Source organism: Cynocephalus volans, chromosome 13, assembly GCF_027409185.1.
Source record: "Cynocephalus volans isolate mCynVol1 chromosome 13, mCynVol1.pri, whole genome shotgun sequence".
NCBI classification, from domain to species: domain Eukaryota; kingdom Metazoa; phylum Chordata; class Mammalia; order Dermoptera; family Cynocephalidae; genus Cynocephalus; species Cynocephalus volans.
Window position 1 is genome coordinate 17,251,391 of NC_084472.1, and position 17,619 is coordinate 17,269,009.

At 44.0% G+C, this 17,619-nt stretch overlaps 1 protein-coding gene across 1 annotated transcript in view; it reads left to right on the top strand.

Moving 5' to 3' along the window:
• The window catches only part of COLEC12 (collectin subfamily member 12), a 149,249-nt gene that overhangs the window by 88,699 nt on the left and 42,931 nt on the right, over nucleotides 1-17,619 (top strand). The gene's annotated exons all lie outside the window — the stretch shown is intronic.

Here is a 17,619-nt window from a genome sequence, read left to right on the forward strand (position 1 = left end):
AAGAAATAACAAATAATTAAGGCCACAACTCTCAGGGACCCAAGTTTATTGGCAATAAAAGGCAGCTGTGCTGACAACTCTACCAGTTAATCTGCCAAAAGCAAGCATGTCACTGTGTTAGAAAACAGGACTGGAAACATCCAGGGATCTGTATAAAGCATAGACAACAGTCTTAAAAGAACATGGGACAGCAATGTGGTACCTCACCCTTCAGCAGATATGGTAGCATTCTGCATTCTTTGCCCCAAAAAAGCACCTCACCACATAGAGAACCCTTACAGCCCAAGTCAGGTGCACGCCTGGCATCTTCCGGAGGCTATACATGTTTAGGAGATGCCAGTGGGAATAGAACAACTTTGGAAATTAAATTTTTTGAACACCATAGGCACTTTCATATATGTCATTTTGTTGAATCTTCGCAATTACACTACTAGGAAAGTATAAGCATCCTAGTTTCCACAGGTTAGGAAACTGAGGCACAGAGTTTCCAAATTCAGGTCTCTCTGGTTCCCATATCCATTCCTTTCCTATAATATGTTTTTCCATATGAAACATCAAGAAATGTTTGTTCTGGACCTGGCTGCTATGAATTTACGGTGTGACTTTGAGGAAGTCACCTAACTTCTCTGAGCCTCATGGCTTCGTGTCTGAAAAATGAGACATTAGAGCCTCTAAGGTCCCTTATCGCAGTGCTTCTCCAACTTTAATGGGCATAAGAATCACTTGGGAATCTTGTTAAAATGCAGACTCTGACTCAGTAGGTCTGGGGAGAGGCCTGAGGTTCTGCATCTAACAAGCTTCCTGGTGATGTCAATGCTACTGGTCCCCAGACAGCACTCTGAGCAGTAAGGCCATGTAAGATTATCATTCTGGGATTCCAGGGTGACAGCGACCATGTCTCAGTGTTGCAGTCATTGCTGCATGCCCATGTTTGGTTAGTGCCTTGCATAGGTGGTGCTCAATAATGTTAGAAACACTGGATCTAGTTAGTACAGAATCAGTGGCTCAAGGAGGCACAGTCTAAGGGAATTTTGTAAAGCTAGAAGCTCAATGATTCTGCAATTTCCTGAAGCCTCCATTTCTCGAGGGCAAAACTAGAGCCTGGCCTTCTCCTCCACCCCTACCCACAGCAGGTTCCCTCGAAATCTTAGCTTTATGCATGGTGGGTTTATCGACCCTGACTCTGTCCACGGCTCACTCTGGCTTGATCCAAACTAAGATAAACCTTAAAGGACATCTGGTAAATGCCATAAAGAAGCACCTTACTCTCCCGTAGATTTTATTTTGCAGATTAGATCACACACACACACCAGATACATTGTGACATAAAGTTTCTTCCTCCATTCTGACACCCTCTTTGTTCTGGTAACCAATATCAGCACTTTACTAGTCTTCTGTGGTAGTTTCATGCTTTTTTCCATGAGCAGTGGAGGTTGCTGTTCTTAGGAATGGTTGCAGAGGCCAGAAGCCAAATTTTCATTATCTCTATGGGGAAACGTATTCCATAAACTCAAGACAAAAGTATACCATGAATTCAAGAAATGAAAATAATTGGCTACTAAAATATCTTTTCTCTCTTTTTTTTAAATCCCATTTTAAACTACTTATTTGGAGTTGGGTCTAATTAAAGTACTTTAGGAATAAAGGCTTACTATGTTGTGCCTGTAAAAAAGTGGATGCTATATTTTTTAACCTGATATTTTCCTATAATGGCCAAAAGGATGACACCATGTATTTTCATACAATTGCCAAGGGACAGAGGCAGCTCCAAATATTTGACCTAGATAAACAGATTACCATTCACTTTGTCCAAAAGTATAGGGATAATTAACTTAGACAACCACATAAACAGCAGGGGTCTCCTCCAGAATGTCTGCCTTCTGAAATCAGCAGCTGTCCTCCTACAGAGCTGCCACAGCAAGGCCATTTACTGTGACTGCCTTTTATTGCTGTATTTTGAATTGTTCTAATGAACTGTAGGGTTTTGTGGAAAGAACTTTTAGGCACTTTAGTCTTCTTGGGTTTACTCCCATGTCCCAGTCCATTCGTGTTTACCCATTTGGTAAGGATTATGGTAGATTTGTTCTCCTGAGTTAAACATAATCTGTTTCTTCATTCTGCAAAGATGGTGATTATTCCATTACTAGCCATTGAACCCCTAGAATCAAAGACACCTGGAATTAGAGAGTTATGTGGGACCTTAAGGTCATCAGACCCAATTCCCTGTATCTAGTGCCTGATCTGCAGAATCTCTGTCCATGGGGTTTCGCTCTAGCATATGCTTACAGTGTTCAGTGATAGGCTGCACAGTCTCTCAAATGCACCTCCTGCTCCCTGTTTTGAAGAGTTCTTATAAGAAAGTTCTTCCTTACATTAGACTGAAACCCAGTTCCCGCCCTGTGATAGCAATGCAGGGAAAACAAAACAACTTCCTCTTACACATGACAGTCCTTCAAGTATTTGCAGGTAACAACTACACTCTCCTGAGTCTCCCATTCCCCATGTCCTTTGCCAGTTGTCCTATGTCAGATGCCTCACTGTCCTGCCACACTCCTTTGAACAGGCTCCTGTCTCTCTCCAGCCTTCCTCAAGTTTGTGGCTCAGAACTGGTACCACCCTCCAGGTGCGAGTGTAACAAGCATTCCGGAGCAGTTATTCCCAACATTGGCTCCACATTGGAATCACCTGGATACAAGCCTGGGCTACTGCAGAGATCCTGGTTTAATTGACCTGGAATATGGTCTCAGCATCAGATTTGTAAAAGCTTCTTGGGTATATCGCCTGTAGCCAAAGTTGAGAACCACTGTTCTGGATTCTTTAATAATCAGAGGCATTGCTGGCTGCACAGAGCTGGAACTCACATTTGTTTCTAGGTTTCTAGTTTTTATTTTGATTTTCTTATACAATGATACAAAACCAATATAATCAGAACTTAAATTCCATAGCTGGAATAGTTAAGCTCATGTTTTTATCATATTTCTGGCAGATATATATATATAAGGGATGTTATGATAAGGCATTACATATCTCCTGGGATGTTATGATAAGACATTCAGGGAGTTGGCATGTGGGACAATATATATGTCCCTCCTGAGACATCACCCCCTCCCCACCTCCGTCACATTACATATTAACCACACAACATCACTTAAACTCCTGAGTCTTTTTTACTCACGCTACTTCTGAGCCATTACCCCCACTTTATATTTCAGCAATTGCTTTTTTTTTTTTAAATTAAAAAATTCACCTTTAATACTAGTAAAGACTAGGTGAGAGGCTATGGCTTAGGTGTGCTGCAACAATGAGCTTCCCAATCCTGGACTCCCCAATTAGGCAGACTTACCCACGAAGTCACATGCAGTAGGTAGTCAGCAATAGGTTGCACATCCCATGACTCCCCATGTGGGGACTGCCCTTGTAAAATGGGTGCATGGAGGTGCAGACCAGAATGCATGCTCTCTGTCCACAGGCAGACACCCCAAAAAAGGAACTGCGTTTTAAAGGGAGAGAGGAAGAGGGAACTACTATACATAGGCTCATATGTGCCACATTCACTATATTCACTGTAAATGCATGATTCTTATTCAATCTATACAGTAATCCTGTGATGTGTTTGTAGTGATGCCCATATTAAAAATGAAGGAACTGGGGCTCAGGGAGCTTAAGTGCTAATAATAAGTGAGGTGATATGATGGAAACTTGAGCCACACTCTTACCACCACCCTATACTGCTAAGGTAAGGAAGGACTTCATCCCTGTTGAATTTCATTATATTGGGTTTGCTCCAGAGTTCCAGCTTTTCAGTCTTTTTGAATCCTATTTCAGCATACCATGTATTTTCTAGGTTAGGAAAACCTACTCCGTTGTGATGAGATGCAGAACACTTAAAAGATACTCTTCCTACCTTTGAGCACTTTACCATGTAAAGTATTAAGTCAGACCACACACTTGTGAAATTAATTGATCCTACATTCTTGATTTTGTACATGAAAAGTAAAAAGAGGGATTTTTTCCGTCAGTGTATCTGAATGATTTATACAGATAGTCCCTAACTTAGAACAGGAAAGGTGATTTGCAAGGCAGATTTGATAATTTAAAGATATATTTTTCTCCTAGAAACAATATGTTTAGTTGGTGATCAGATCTTCTCACCATCTGCAATGCCTGTTAAACCCACAGTGTACCTGATATGTGATGATAAAAGTACTGTTCCAACTCCCTCGTGAGTGTATTGCAGATTACTACAGCAGTGCATTCTTAATTCCTAGTAAGGCTCCCGTCTCCCCTATGGTTGGCAATAGCTTGCTTGCTTGCTTGCTTGCTTGCTAGCTTATTTATTTTTTTTATTTTATTTTATTTTATTTTAGGTCTCTAGGACATCACAGAACTGTATGCTTGTTTAACATGCCCAAATAATGAGTTCTTGGCATCTGTAAATCCAGAAGCTATTTTCTGATGAGAGGTGAACTGTTTTAATGGAACACAAACTACACCAAATTTCAGAACTGTAGAGCACTTGAGACTTCTATATCCCTCTCCTCCTGACAGCTTTATGCCAAATTAATTGAAAACCAGGGTTTTGGAGCAGAATTATGTCTCAGTACAATTGGTTGCTTCAAAAATTCCTTCCTACATAAATGCCCACTTCTGCACTTTTCTGCACCTGCTTTGAGATGCAGGGCGGGTGCAGGGAGATGAGGGTCCCTTCCTGCACCTACCTGGCTTTTTCTGAGTCTGGTTCTACTGGATTTTACATTTAGAGAAGGCTTAACTTCTTACCCCAGCATCTTTGACATTCTGTAGCTCTTTGGGAAAGGACTAATTTAAAATGGAATTAGCATTTATGGGACTAATATTCGACTCTTCAGATAGAACCACTCAGCAAGGCCAGTTGCCCGGGGAGCTGGAAGGGGACCAGGTGGGAGACTCTGCACAAGACCCTGTGCCCCTCTCTCTCTGCTCTCACTCACTTTTATCTACTCTGCTCTCTCAGGCAAACATACACGAGTACCCTGCCAGATTTGAAAGCTGAGGCCTATGCAGATGAGGTCTCTAAGCACTTGAAGCCATTTCCAAGTTTCAAACTTGATTTCTGATATACAGCTCACTACATTCCATTGCATCCATCCCACCACTGGGGCATGGTCAGAAACTCCATTGTAGGGTCCTAACTAGAATCCATAAGCCTAGAGATGCAGGAGGTGATGATGTGGTGTGTATGTGTGTTATTTGTGTGTGTGTGAGAGAGAGAGAGATTATACAGGTAGAATTCAAATGAATGCTACATGAATCATCCTCATATATTTGGGGCACTTCTTGTGTTAGGCACTGGTGACAAAAATATGAAAAGATACAGTTCTAGTCTCTATTACAATGAGTGATATAATTAGCATAATGAGGTGGCATTTAAGTGCAGTGGGAGTCTAGGGGAGACTTAGGAGACAGGCTTCACAGAGGAGTTGGAGTTTTGAGGTGGGTTCTGGAAGATGAGATAATTTGGCCAGGCAAACAAGCTGGGGAAGGTGCTCCAGGCAGAGCAAAAAGCACGTGCGGGGGAAGCTGGGGACACGCAGTGTGCTCTGGGAGCTCCAAGTGCCTGAAGTATGAGCTGAGGAATGCAGAAAGAAGAGGAAGGTGAGGAGTTAGCTGGGGCTTCCGTCACGAAGGCCTTCTATGCCATGCTTTGTAGTTTTTGTTTTATACTCTAGGCAATGGGAAACTACTGAAAAATTTCAGGCTGGGGAAAAGACATGGCTAGACGCACTGGGCACCAACGCTGAGGCATATGTGCTAAAAATAATCTACATCAGAGGGAAGTAGGATTCTGTCCTCATCATTGGAAAAAAAAAATAAAGCTCTTACCTCAGCTTTGGGTAGAAATCATTGCATTTTCTTCCGGAAATACAGCTTCATCTTCTCCTTTGTAGTTTTTGTGCTGGTGCTTTCTTAATCTGGTCTTGCAAGCAAAGCTCCCCAGCTGGCTCCCGTCCTGCACGCTGTCCCGGGCAGGCTCACAGGCTGGTGATGGATGAACTCCCCCCTGGCGCCTCTGACCTCTGCCTCGCCACCCTCCCAACTGGGCAGCGCCGGCTGTCTCAAGTGAACCGTCATGCATGGAGATTCCTGAGCTCCCACGGGCGCAGACCACTTCACTCTAACTCACTTGTCAGAAGCACCGAGAGGCTGCTACTTAGTGGAACATTAGATACAGTTTTAGTATTTTGAGCTTTGACCTGCATAGAAGGTGATCACTCTGAAGTTGTCTTTCTCTTTTGCTCTTTCTTATTTCTCCCTTTTTCTCCTCTGTGGTTTTCTTCTATTTCCTTCGCTTTTCCAAAATTTTTAGGTTGCATGGACCTACTTGGAGTAAGTGGACCTTTCTACTTGTTAAGATTTTTTTCTCCTCATGAAGATCAAGTGCGGTGATAAAAGATGGACAGTCTACCCAGCCCTGGTCTACTGAACAGGGTGAACTGTGTGTTGGGGGATGTGTGGTTGTTGGAAAGCATCTTACACGTTCCCACGTGTCCTGCTCGATCCACACCCAAGGGCATTCAGGATTACTTCTGGCAGTTTGGGTGTAAGGTTCTTGATGGCACTGGTGGAAAGAAAGAAACTGGAGGAAGAAGAGCTGCTGAGAACAGGGGGCGGGGGTGATGGCGAAGGAGAGCAGGTATGTGGGAGAAAGAAGGAAGGACAGGTGAGAACTAAGGGGGTCACAATCTAGGAGTGGAAAGGAAAAGGGAGAAAAAATTGGGACGAAGTACACCATGTCAGAAGGAAGGGTCTTGAAAGGACAAGACAAAATATGGTTTTCATAGTATACACTTCGGCATGCAAAATTTCCCTGTGGAGAGTAGTACAGAACATGTGTAAGGAGCTAGGTGTCTGCTGACAACTTTAAATCCTAATTGCCAGGAAATCAGTTGCAAAGACCTCCTTGGAAGTTCCTAGAGGGCAGGAATGGGGTGCTGTTTGCCTCGCTCTTTCTCCCTCGCTAGCCACGTCCTGTGGGACCCGCTGTTGGCTGAAGGTGAGCGGCAGTGATTGCTCCTGGCCATTTTGGTTCACCAGGCAGTACGGTGGGTTTGTTATACACAGTTTCACGGGAATGGAAGAATATTCTCCACACCCTGGCACCAGTCCTTGCAGCTACGTTCCCTAAACAGTGGAGCAACTTAAAATAGCCATCCATCTGTCTGTTTTTATTTATAACAGTTTTTGGTTTTAATTCACACCTCAGACATAGAGTCCGTGTTCTGATGGACCATCAGCCCAGCGCAGCTAGGCCAACACTGAGGAGGGTACATTACAGGAAAAGCGCCAGACAGGGAAAGCTCCATGTCAACAGTGGAAAGTGTGTTGGCTACTCTGAGATATTCCACCCACAAGTAATTGCTGTGGTATTTTTTAAATGTCTCTGTTGGGATACAGGCAGGACTGATATTCAGCTAGGAAGCACTATGGGGTATCCCTTTTGATTGATCAGTGCCAGAGCATTTGTCAGATATTTGGAATATCACTTATGGATGTGGGGTTAGGGCTGAAAATGTACACAATTCCATATTCTCCTTTTGGTTGAGTTGGTATTTGGGATATGGGATATTTTAACGTCTGAATTAGACCACAGCCCTCAGTGGGGAAGGAGGTCACGCCCCACCCACCCACACGATTTTCCCCAGCCCCACCGCTTACCAGACTCAAGCCCAGAAGTGAGCACTTTCGTGTGCCAGCTGGTGGCGTCCCTTTGAATCCATGCCGCATCTTTCTTGGGCTGCTCACCAGCTTCCCTGTCTCTGGAAAGCAAGTGCTCCAAGCTTAGACTCTGAGTAGACAGCGGATTAAAAGCTTTTGAAATCAAAAAGAGGTCTTCAAAACTGCCAGCAATGGCTAAGGATTCCCTCCACTACAGGAGGGTCCAAAAACCTAGCCCAGCACACTTCTCGCATATGTGCTGGGAGGCCCCTTTCCTTTGAACAGCAAGTCCCATGTTGTCTGTGGGGCTCAGGCTTGGATGCTGAAGAGCAGACACTGTTGGAGGGTGTAGGGAGGTGACTTTTTTGCTGCGTGAGATGCTGCAGAACACAGACTGTTGGATCTAGCCAGGAAATCCAAGTTTGCTGGGGGCTCCAGTCCTAATTCATCTGAATCTTTATGAGCTTGGGTCAGTGGCCCTACTGATGGGCAGCAGACCCTTGGGCTCACATGTGCATCCTGCACAGCTTGCTCTTCTGCCATCTGGAGGCCATTAGCATTGAAATGGCTTCAGGGGTTTGCTAAGCACTTGGTTTTATAGAAGGCACAGCCCTGGTCCCAGGAGCCAAGAGCCTTCACTTCCTGTAGGACTTCCAGTTTTAAACCCAGTGAAGCCCTGACCTCCAGGCCACTACCAGGTCCCCTCTGTCCTTGTCTTTCCTCCCCTATTGGACCCCAAGAGCAATGGCATGTGCAGGAGGACCCTGGCATCTCTCTTTGGTCTATTTCTTGCCAACTTTGTAGATATGAAGGGAAGGGGGTGCAGATAAGTCACTTTTTAAAAGCCCTTCAGGAAAGGGGCTGTACTTTACATTCTCTGCTGTGTGCATTTTGTAAAATGCAGAGTCTCAAGAGAGCCCTCAGAAGGACAGGAACTCAACACCTCTAGGCATCTCAATGGGCAATAATGACTGCATCATAATAATAGCTGCTTGGCACTGCACCAGGGTCTCTCTTTGACCTTACTCTAATCCTTATCATAAGCCTGTAGAAGAGGACACTGACTCTTGGAGAGTTAAGCAACTAATAAAGGAAACATTGGATTCTAACTAAGGTCTTTGCAATTCCAAAGTTCTTTCTGCTCTACACACTCGTGCCCCCATTTAGGCCATTCAGGCCTAAGGTGGAAGCCCCAGGAGGACAGAGGAGCAAAAAGGGAGCGAACATCTGCAGTTCACACTGGATAGTCCAGTGATGCGTTTTTTAAGGAAGCAAAGTGATATTTTGAAAGGAAGCTCACACAGTCTGTCAGCTTCTTGCCAACTTTACTACAGTACAACCTGCCCAAAACAGCCAACCCTTGTTTGGGGTATGAAAGCAGCTGTTATAATAAACTCCCCTGCTCTACCTCTTTTCCTGTTATGATGGAATGACTGTTTAAAGTAAATGTCTCCAATCCATGGATTTTCCAGGGTCACGAAAACATTTTTTAATTGGCAAGCTCTATTACATTTTTTGGTGAAGTTAGGAAGTAAACAGAATGCCACATGCCATTTCAGATTCATGCTGTATAAAGGTCTGTAAGTAAATGCTCTCTGGATTCTGGAAACTTTATTCTCCACCTCCCCCTCCCTGGGCTGGACCAGCCTTCTCGGGTTTTTAGCTCATTCCAGAAAGGATAGATTTCTGCCTCTCTTCTTATCCCAAGACTTCCAATGCAGAGCAAGGAGAATTACTGCACAGAGCACAGAGTCAGACCTGCCTTTGAATCCTGGCTCTGCCAGCCACTAATGTGGAGCCTCAAGTGAGCCTCAGTCTCCTAATCTGTGAAATGGGTATAATAATAACTACTCATTAGGTTTATCATGAAATTTAAAACAAAATCAAGATAATAGCAAACATTTACAGAGTTCTCAGTATATGCCACATGCTATTCAGGTGTTTTCCATGCATTAACTCATTTAATCTTCTCAACAACCCTGTGAGATAGGTACTATTCTAACCACCCTCTGGGGATATATTAGTGAGTACAAGCGACAAAAACGTCTGTCTACATGGAGCTTACATTTTTTGTGGGGGGAGTCCAGTGGAACTTATATTCTTGTCGGGGGAGGCCAAAAGGTAAGTAAAATAGTATGTGAAATGGCAGTAAGTGCTATGGAGAAAAATAAAACAGGAAGGAGAGATGGAGAGTGGGGGGAGGAGGGTTGCATTTTTTAAAAGAATGAACAGGGAAGGCCTCTCTGAGAAGGTGACATTTGAGTAAAAACCCAAAAACAGTGAGGGAAGGAGCCACAAGGGCATCCAGGGGAGAGTCCTTGGCAGAGGAAACAGCAGGTGTGAGGCCCCGCGGCAGTGGGACTGGGCTGGGTGGCAAGACTGGGCTGTTCAGGTGCCAGGAGGTGCCAACATGGCTGGAGGAGGCAGCACGAGGCAGGAGTAGATGAGCTCAGGGGTCGGGGGCGGACAGCGCAGGGCCTCGTGGACCTCGGCTCTTTCTCTCCGTGAGACGAGAAGCTACCAGGGGAGCTTGAGCAGAGGAGGGACAGGATCAAGATGAAGCCGGCTGTGACGAAGGACACTTCTGATTTGTTCACTACAGCAGCTGCTCCTGCTGTTGGTTCCTATAAGGACAGTTTCCAACTTTTGGGAGACTGTTTAGGTAGGACATTTCTTAATGGGACATCTGGGCCTCCACTGTCGACATTGTACTTGTTGATTTTAACAACAGATGAACTTTCCCCAACTTCCCCTGTATCTGCGTCCAGCCCTTCCTTGGATAGTTCTGCCCTTTGCTGCTGTCCTGCACTGGACTGTTGGGTGATGATGCTTAACTGCTGCACAGACGACTGTGGTCTACACTCATGACACATAACATTACTGTGTTGAATTAGTTGTTAGGGCCAGGGACTCAGGTAAGTATTGCTTGGGCCAGGCAACCAAGAGACTGAGTGGGGAAGAAGGGTAAGGGTGATGTTTATAAATGGAATTGCCCCTCAGCGGGGCATATGCAGCATGTCAGTGCAACAGGCAGAAACCTTACTAGCACCTGTGAATTCTGGTGGGAAAGAATTATGATATCCTCACACTTCCCATGAGAGGCCAGGCATCACAAGTTCTGTGCCTTGAGTCTGTGCGTGGCTTCTGGAGCCTGTGGATCTCCTGCTATCATATCCAATGTAGGTCTGTGGGCATTTTTCTGGAGCGAGGTCATAGCTTCCATGTGGTTTGTCCCTTGAATGACTTCATCAAAATTTCAGGCTGCACTTGCAGCAGTAGATATGCTGGCACATTAACCTATGTGCACATGTGACAAATGTACACATTTCAAGACAGAGTTTAAAGGGACCTTTTAGTTTCCTAATATTAAGAATCTGTGATATATGTTCTTGACAAACGTTACTTATAGTGTTCCCAAGATAGAAAGATAAATGATGGTCTCTTAGAAATTACAGAATGTATTTTTGAGGATATCAAGGTGTACTGTCACTTAAGGTCTGTTTTTGCCTCCTTGTTCAGCGGCTTTAAATCACCAGGAATTCACCCTCTGTGTTGGGTCATTTATTCTCTATGCTCCTTGCTGCCTTTGAAATGTCTCCAATTCTAGCAATCTTTACAGACATGCACATGAGCAAAGTGGTTTAAAACACCAGCCTAGGCCGTAGGTATTTGGAAGCCCTCTGTCCCCATAGGTCCTTCATGGAACAGGGCCATGTGCAAGAGGAGGTTCAAGCTCAGAGGGGAACAAAGGAACAACCTAATAGGGAAGTGTAGCAACCTCACGGCTGGACAGTGAACAGAAATGTTCATTCCTAAGGTCCCACTGGCACGTACTAGCATCGTGTGGTACCAGACACAGGATGTGCACCCAGTATCTCTGTTGGTTGCTGTTCACCTGCAGATGTTCCATGAAGCACACCAGGCAGAATTCTTTGGGGTCTGCCACTCCCCCTGGTCACAGGAATTCTGTCACCATGCTGTTTTACCTTTAAGGGTTCTTAGTTGGGACTTACAGAAATCAACAAAAGGATTTGCTGAGAATGACTGATCCCATGCCCTGGAATGCAAATCATACACAGTTTATGGTACATAATTATATACAATAAACTATAAAGGACATGCAGTGGGTTTTGATATCAGGTTCCAGTTCCTTCTCACTAAGGAACTGGTAAAAACCCTTCATCAGTGTGGCTAAGGAAATAGTTCTGGTGCTGTCTGACTCAGTGGCCATGTGTCCACACTGCTCACTCCCCCACTGTTTACTTTCACTGGCAGTGTCTGCTGCTCACATAAGGGTCAGAAGCATCACGGCAGATGCCACAACATGCCCCCTCACCAGCCTGTCACTGTTGAGGTAAGAAAAGCATGGCCATTGGAAACATGATCGACTATGATGAGCTTATATCTGATAAGTAGACAAATCAGCAATAAGATTATGACACAGAAGTCTGTGTATTCGTTCTCCTATTGTGTAAAATTTTCCCATTTTTCATCAAGATGGAATCTTAGAAAGAGGATGGCACCTGTGTGCTCTCTCTGCAGACTCAGTCTGTGTTCCTGGCCACCACTGGTGCCCCATTTTAGTTCCGTCCTGGTCCCAGGGAGCTGGAGTATACTGATCTCACAGACTAATTCATTGTCCTCTGCTACAGAGCTGTAATCTTTGTTTTCTTTAAAGATGGGTAAAGATTTAACCTATTTGGCCAGAAGTATTTTTCTGCTGGAATATCAGACTAAAAATGGATTTGCTATTCATAAGGCATCATGACACTTCCTGTGTCACAACATTAAATGTCCCGTTGGCAGAAGTAGTTCTAGGTACACTAAATGCTCTATTTTGTATGGATTATATTATCCAGTGTCAGAAAATAGCACTCTTTCAGGTGTACCCTCCAAAATGAACAGGAAACTCTATTTTGCCCCTACTTCTGCACCAACTTGGAGGGCTTGGATTGTCTGCTCCCAGCTTTAGTTCAGGAACTTCAGGACCTTGGTGCTTGACTTAATAGAAATGAGACTGTACCGTAAAAATTGATGGAGTCAGGTTGGTCTCTTCAATTTGTTACCTATTTTGTGTTTCATGAGAGCAGGTAAAGGGAGGGGAGTTGAGATTGGGAAAGAACTCTGAAATGCATTTACCAAAGAAGAATGTTTTCATTGTCTAAACGTAGTGCCCCTGAGGAGGGACACAGGGACAAGTTAGGGTCCTGGTTTTGGTGCCACACAAAGGCACCTGGCTGAAGGGGAATGGGAGCGGAAGTCTGGTCCTGCTCTGTGGACCAGGTGTGCAGACATAAAACCTTAGTGGTGGAAGCCGACTGGCCGTTTCGGAAATAAGGATCCCACAGTGGAAGCTAGGTGGGAACTCATTTCTTCACTCATGTACTTGATTGATTTTTCCTGACTGTCGTGCAGATATTAGTTTCATGCCCTAGTTTTTTTCCTCTTCACTCTCTGGAACTTGCTCCTTGTTACTAACAGAAATCATCTGTGTCATCCAAAGCACAGATCTGCACCTCAGGGTCTCCCAGCTTGTTAGGATGCAAATTACCCAACAGTAGGAATATTCCTACCATCTATTTCATGAGCCTGTTGCTTATTTTCATTTCCCTGTTGCCTCAGCTCTCCCCTTTCTCCTGTTCTGTCTAGATAATCACAAGTCTTTGCTCTTTTCTTAAAACAAATAAAAAGAAAGGTTTCTATCCCCTACTCTGTGATCTTTTCCATCCTACCCCAGGCCTGTGCAGCAGAAGCCTTTGAAAGAGAAGGCCCTCCTGGACCCCTGGCTTTTCCAGCTCCACTAGGGTAAACATTTCTCTCCTATGATTTGTGCCCAGTTGTGTTGTGTGTCTGGGAAGTAAGCAGGAGTAGAAACAAGTGGATCTTCCACCAAGTTTATAGGCAAGAAGATGGACTTCTATACTATGGTCTTATGAGTAAAGTTTAGTAAATACATGATCACTCAGCCATTTGGTGCTCCATATACCCTAATAAATTAGTGCTTCTAATTTTATAAGCACTGTCATAACCACAGTTGTAAGGGGGATTTTTCCTTTGACTCTAGTATATGTTCTTTTGCTTTACTAGGTGTTGTTTATTAGGTGTTGTTTCCCCTAAGTGCTGTAGAAAGTGACAGATTGTTTTAGGGTAAGCAGTAGGTTGTATTTACAGGTGGTTGGTTCTGTTGACCAGCTTTGTGGCTAACACAACTGCTTTCCAACAGGAAGGAGCATTGCATAGGAGCAAGAGCTATAAAGTCCAGACTTTCTTTTATTCTTCATTTAGGAGCAGATGTTTTCTGAATCACTGAATCATTCTTTTTCAGTTCCTCTTCAGGGCCGTGCATAATGTGAAGGTAATGAAATAGTGCTGTCTTTGTGTATGTATCATCTGCTGGACCTGAGCTTCAAGGTGCTTTTCCAACAGTGGGACTGGAAGAGCCCTGGCTGAGGCACCCTTCTAGGAGGGGTGTGCTGCTTCCTTGGTTGATCAAGCCGAGCCCATCCCTGGGGGCCCCATTATGTAGTGGCCCTCTCAAGACAAGTGCCTCTTCTTAATGGAAGGGACTCTTACCAAAGGATATTTTAAAGAATAATAAGCAATTAACTCATACTATGTTCTAAACTACATGCAGTTTATTAGGAATTAATGTGAACAAAATATATGTTGCAAATTAGAAATAAAATACACAAATGATTCTGATACTAACTTCAAATTCCACATTCACTGAGGTAGTGGAGAAAACCTTCAGCTAAGTATGGCTTGAACAGTGTTGTTAAATCCTCATCCAAAGCCTCTTCTTTCAGCCTGTATAACTAGTTTACAACCCTAATTAGGAGCTGTTTGACCATTTGGGAAATAAAATTTATTTCTCTGAGCATGAAATACAATGAAGGGATTTCACCCTACGAATTACATGTCATATGAAATTGTGTATATATTTTCCACATCTATAATCTCCAAGATTCACTTGTTTCCAGCACTGATATGCTCCGGGCCAAATATTTCAACTCTCCACTGAAGATCCAAAGTTCAAAAGGCATTCTGCCTCCATTATGAACAGCTCAGCTGATGTACGTCTAATGTTTTCTTGTTTCTGTTTCTGGGTCTGATTGTTGCTGTTGCGGACATTTGTGCATCCATGAATGTAATGAAGTTTTACTCTCCTTTGGCCTCTTGTATTTTTTTTTTCCACCTAGTAAATGGGGTTTTAATTCCTGCGTGATTTTAGGAAGCAAAAAGAATATTTCCCAGACTGAAGGCTATCATTTGAAATCCTTCCTCTATGGTGATTCCTCCATCTGAATCCAAAGGTGTCTTCCACAACTGCCTATCCTTAGGCTGATTCACCTGGGTGCCACCTCTTAACTTTGCCATGCTAACTTTAGGTGAGTGACAGCTCAGGCCAGTCCTGCTGTACATCGTGTCCATATGAGAAGGAAATGCATTTTTCAGAGTTTCAAACCCATATCCGTGGTATGAAGTTAACAGATGTGTGGGAATTGAACTTCAAACACTGTCAGCTTCACAAGGACCCTAAGACGATCTTACCTCAAGATTATGAATTTGAAATTTACTACGTTTCCATGGAAATTTTGAATTCAAAACATCTAATGTGCACAAATGTCATTAATCGAAAGGCCTATCAGATCTCTGTAACCTTGAGGGGAGGGAAGGAACAACGCCACAGTGTATAACCTCCACTTCTAGGCTTCATTGAGCCAGTGATCCTGAACTTCTCAAGTGATCACTCTATGTGGACAGAGCAGTTGGTTGGACTTGTTTAAATGTGATGGGTCAGCTGTGCTAGGTTGACTGGTGTGCTGGCAAATGTTTAACAGCCAGCTCTCCAGAAGGCAAGCACCCTGATTTGAAGCTTTTTGCTCATTTCTGTGGGGTAATACTCTCAGTGTGACCAATTTCATGCTACCAATATAAAGTCACCGAACATGGAATTGTGAGGAAATACAAACAATGGCTGTCACCAGTCAGTATAAGCTGGCTTCAGCTATACACCTGATAAACCTGTGAGAAATTGTGAATTTGAATTTTTCTTTAGAAACCCTTTTTTAAACATCTCTACTGCCTGGAGAAAGTTACTTTGTGTGTTTGTATATACAAATGTTTTTATTCAAAATTTAACTCTGTCATTTATGAACTCTTTACAAAGGCATGGAAAATTTAATAAGCACACATTTTCCCATTTGCTTTATATTCGATCATAATTTGTTGAATACCTTCTGACATTTTTGTCTAGTGGTGTTTCACTTTTATTTTCCAGTTTTGTTCCTTTGACCTCTAAAACCATAGCCGTCTGCCCTATGAAGAGATTTCTGTCTCTCTGTCCTTTGTCCAGTTTTAATAACAAGCATGTGGCTGGTGAATGGGAGCCCCCTCATTTCATCGGGGGGCCACCCTCCCCTCACAGCCTTTGTGGGCCAGTAGTCTACCAGATAGATTTCCCTCATTCCCCTCATTCTGTCTTTGCCAACTTTTCCTCATTTGGGTCATTTCAAGTTGATTGACACGTTTCTCATTAATGTTCAGAACTGAAGCTATATTCGGTGCAGAACAGAATGATTGCTTTAAAACAGCAACAGTAAAATCTTTCTGTCTTGGCTCCCTTTCCCTTAATTCTTAGTGCCCTCAACTATAGTCTTCGCTTGAAGAAAGTAAAAAACACGTATTCATAGAGGAATGAGGAATGTCTGTCCGGCTGATTGGTATTTTCATTTACATTGAAGCCCACCCTTGTTTTTTTCCATCAAGACACTAGTTTTGTTGGTAAAAAAAAAAAAAAAAAAAAAATCACGTTGGTATTTGGTTGGTGAGAGAGGACTTAGCTTTTTTGCCAGCACCTGCTCTGGAGCATGATTTTCACATGCCCCAACACTGTTTCAGTGATAAACAACAAACACGCTGTCATTAACTGAGATTCGTCCTGCTCAGCACTGTTCCCCATCATTTTATTAGTCCTTCAGCTGCTCCCAAACGACGCTTCCTAAAGCAGTGACACTCAGGGCAAGTGTTGGATGTGGGCTCACATTTCTCACTGTTGCCCTGTCCCATTGAGTGCTGTGAGTGCCCAAAGCCACAAAACATGGAAGTGTTGCACCACATTAGACGTTGGCTCCATTTCAGTCCAGGAAGGGTCGAAGGGTATGTCTTGCATTCCATCCCCACTGCACACCCACCCACACCCACCCCCGCCACACACACACAACCCCTAGCAGAGAAAAGAAAACTCTTGGTCTGAGCCTGTGGATCCTTGCGGCATCAGCCTGGACCGTGTGGTGGCAGGTGTGCTCACGAGTGTCTGTATGTTTACGGTCATTGCCTGGGCTGCATGTCTTGCCTAGACTGTCCACACCCCAGCCCGCGGGAGAGTACGAGCAGCATGTACCTCGCCACCTAGACTAGGCTGGCCACAAAGGTGAGAGAGGAGACTGTGAAATCCCCCACACATTTGTGTGAGGGAGATTGACGGAGGGAGCGATCCAGCCCTCTTGTTCCATTGCTGGGACCTGCACTCCAGTCATCTGTTTGTTAAACTGCATGACGTGCAGAGAACTAGAGAGTACTGGCCAGTTTAGGAAAATGCAAATGCACTACCACAAAAAAATAAAATTCCCATACCTAGAGGAGGAGGTAGCCATGAAGGTGGCATGTAAATTATTGAAGAAACACGCAAATGAGTGTGGATATGTGTGGTGTAAACCACACGGGTGCTGGGGATCTGGGCCCAGCGGGGCTGGTGCAAGACTCATTAGGAAAGGACTCGTTGAGGAAAAAATCTGTGAGTTTGAAGGAAATCATTGGAAGAGGGGGAGAGTGTTCCAGGGAGGAGGAGGGCAAGTCTGCAGATCCAGAGAGGAAATAAGCAGACCTCCGGGGAAGCCCAGCAAGTGCGGTACCTAGGGCTCT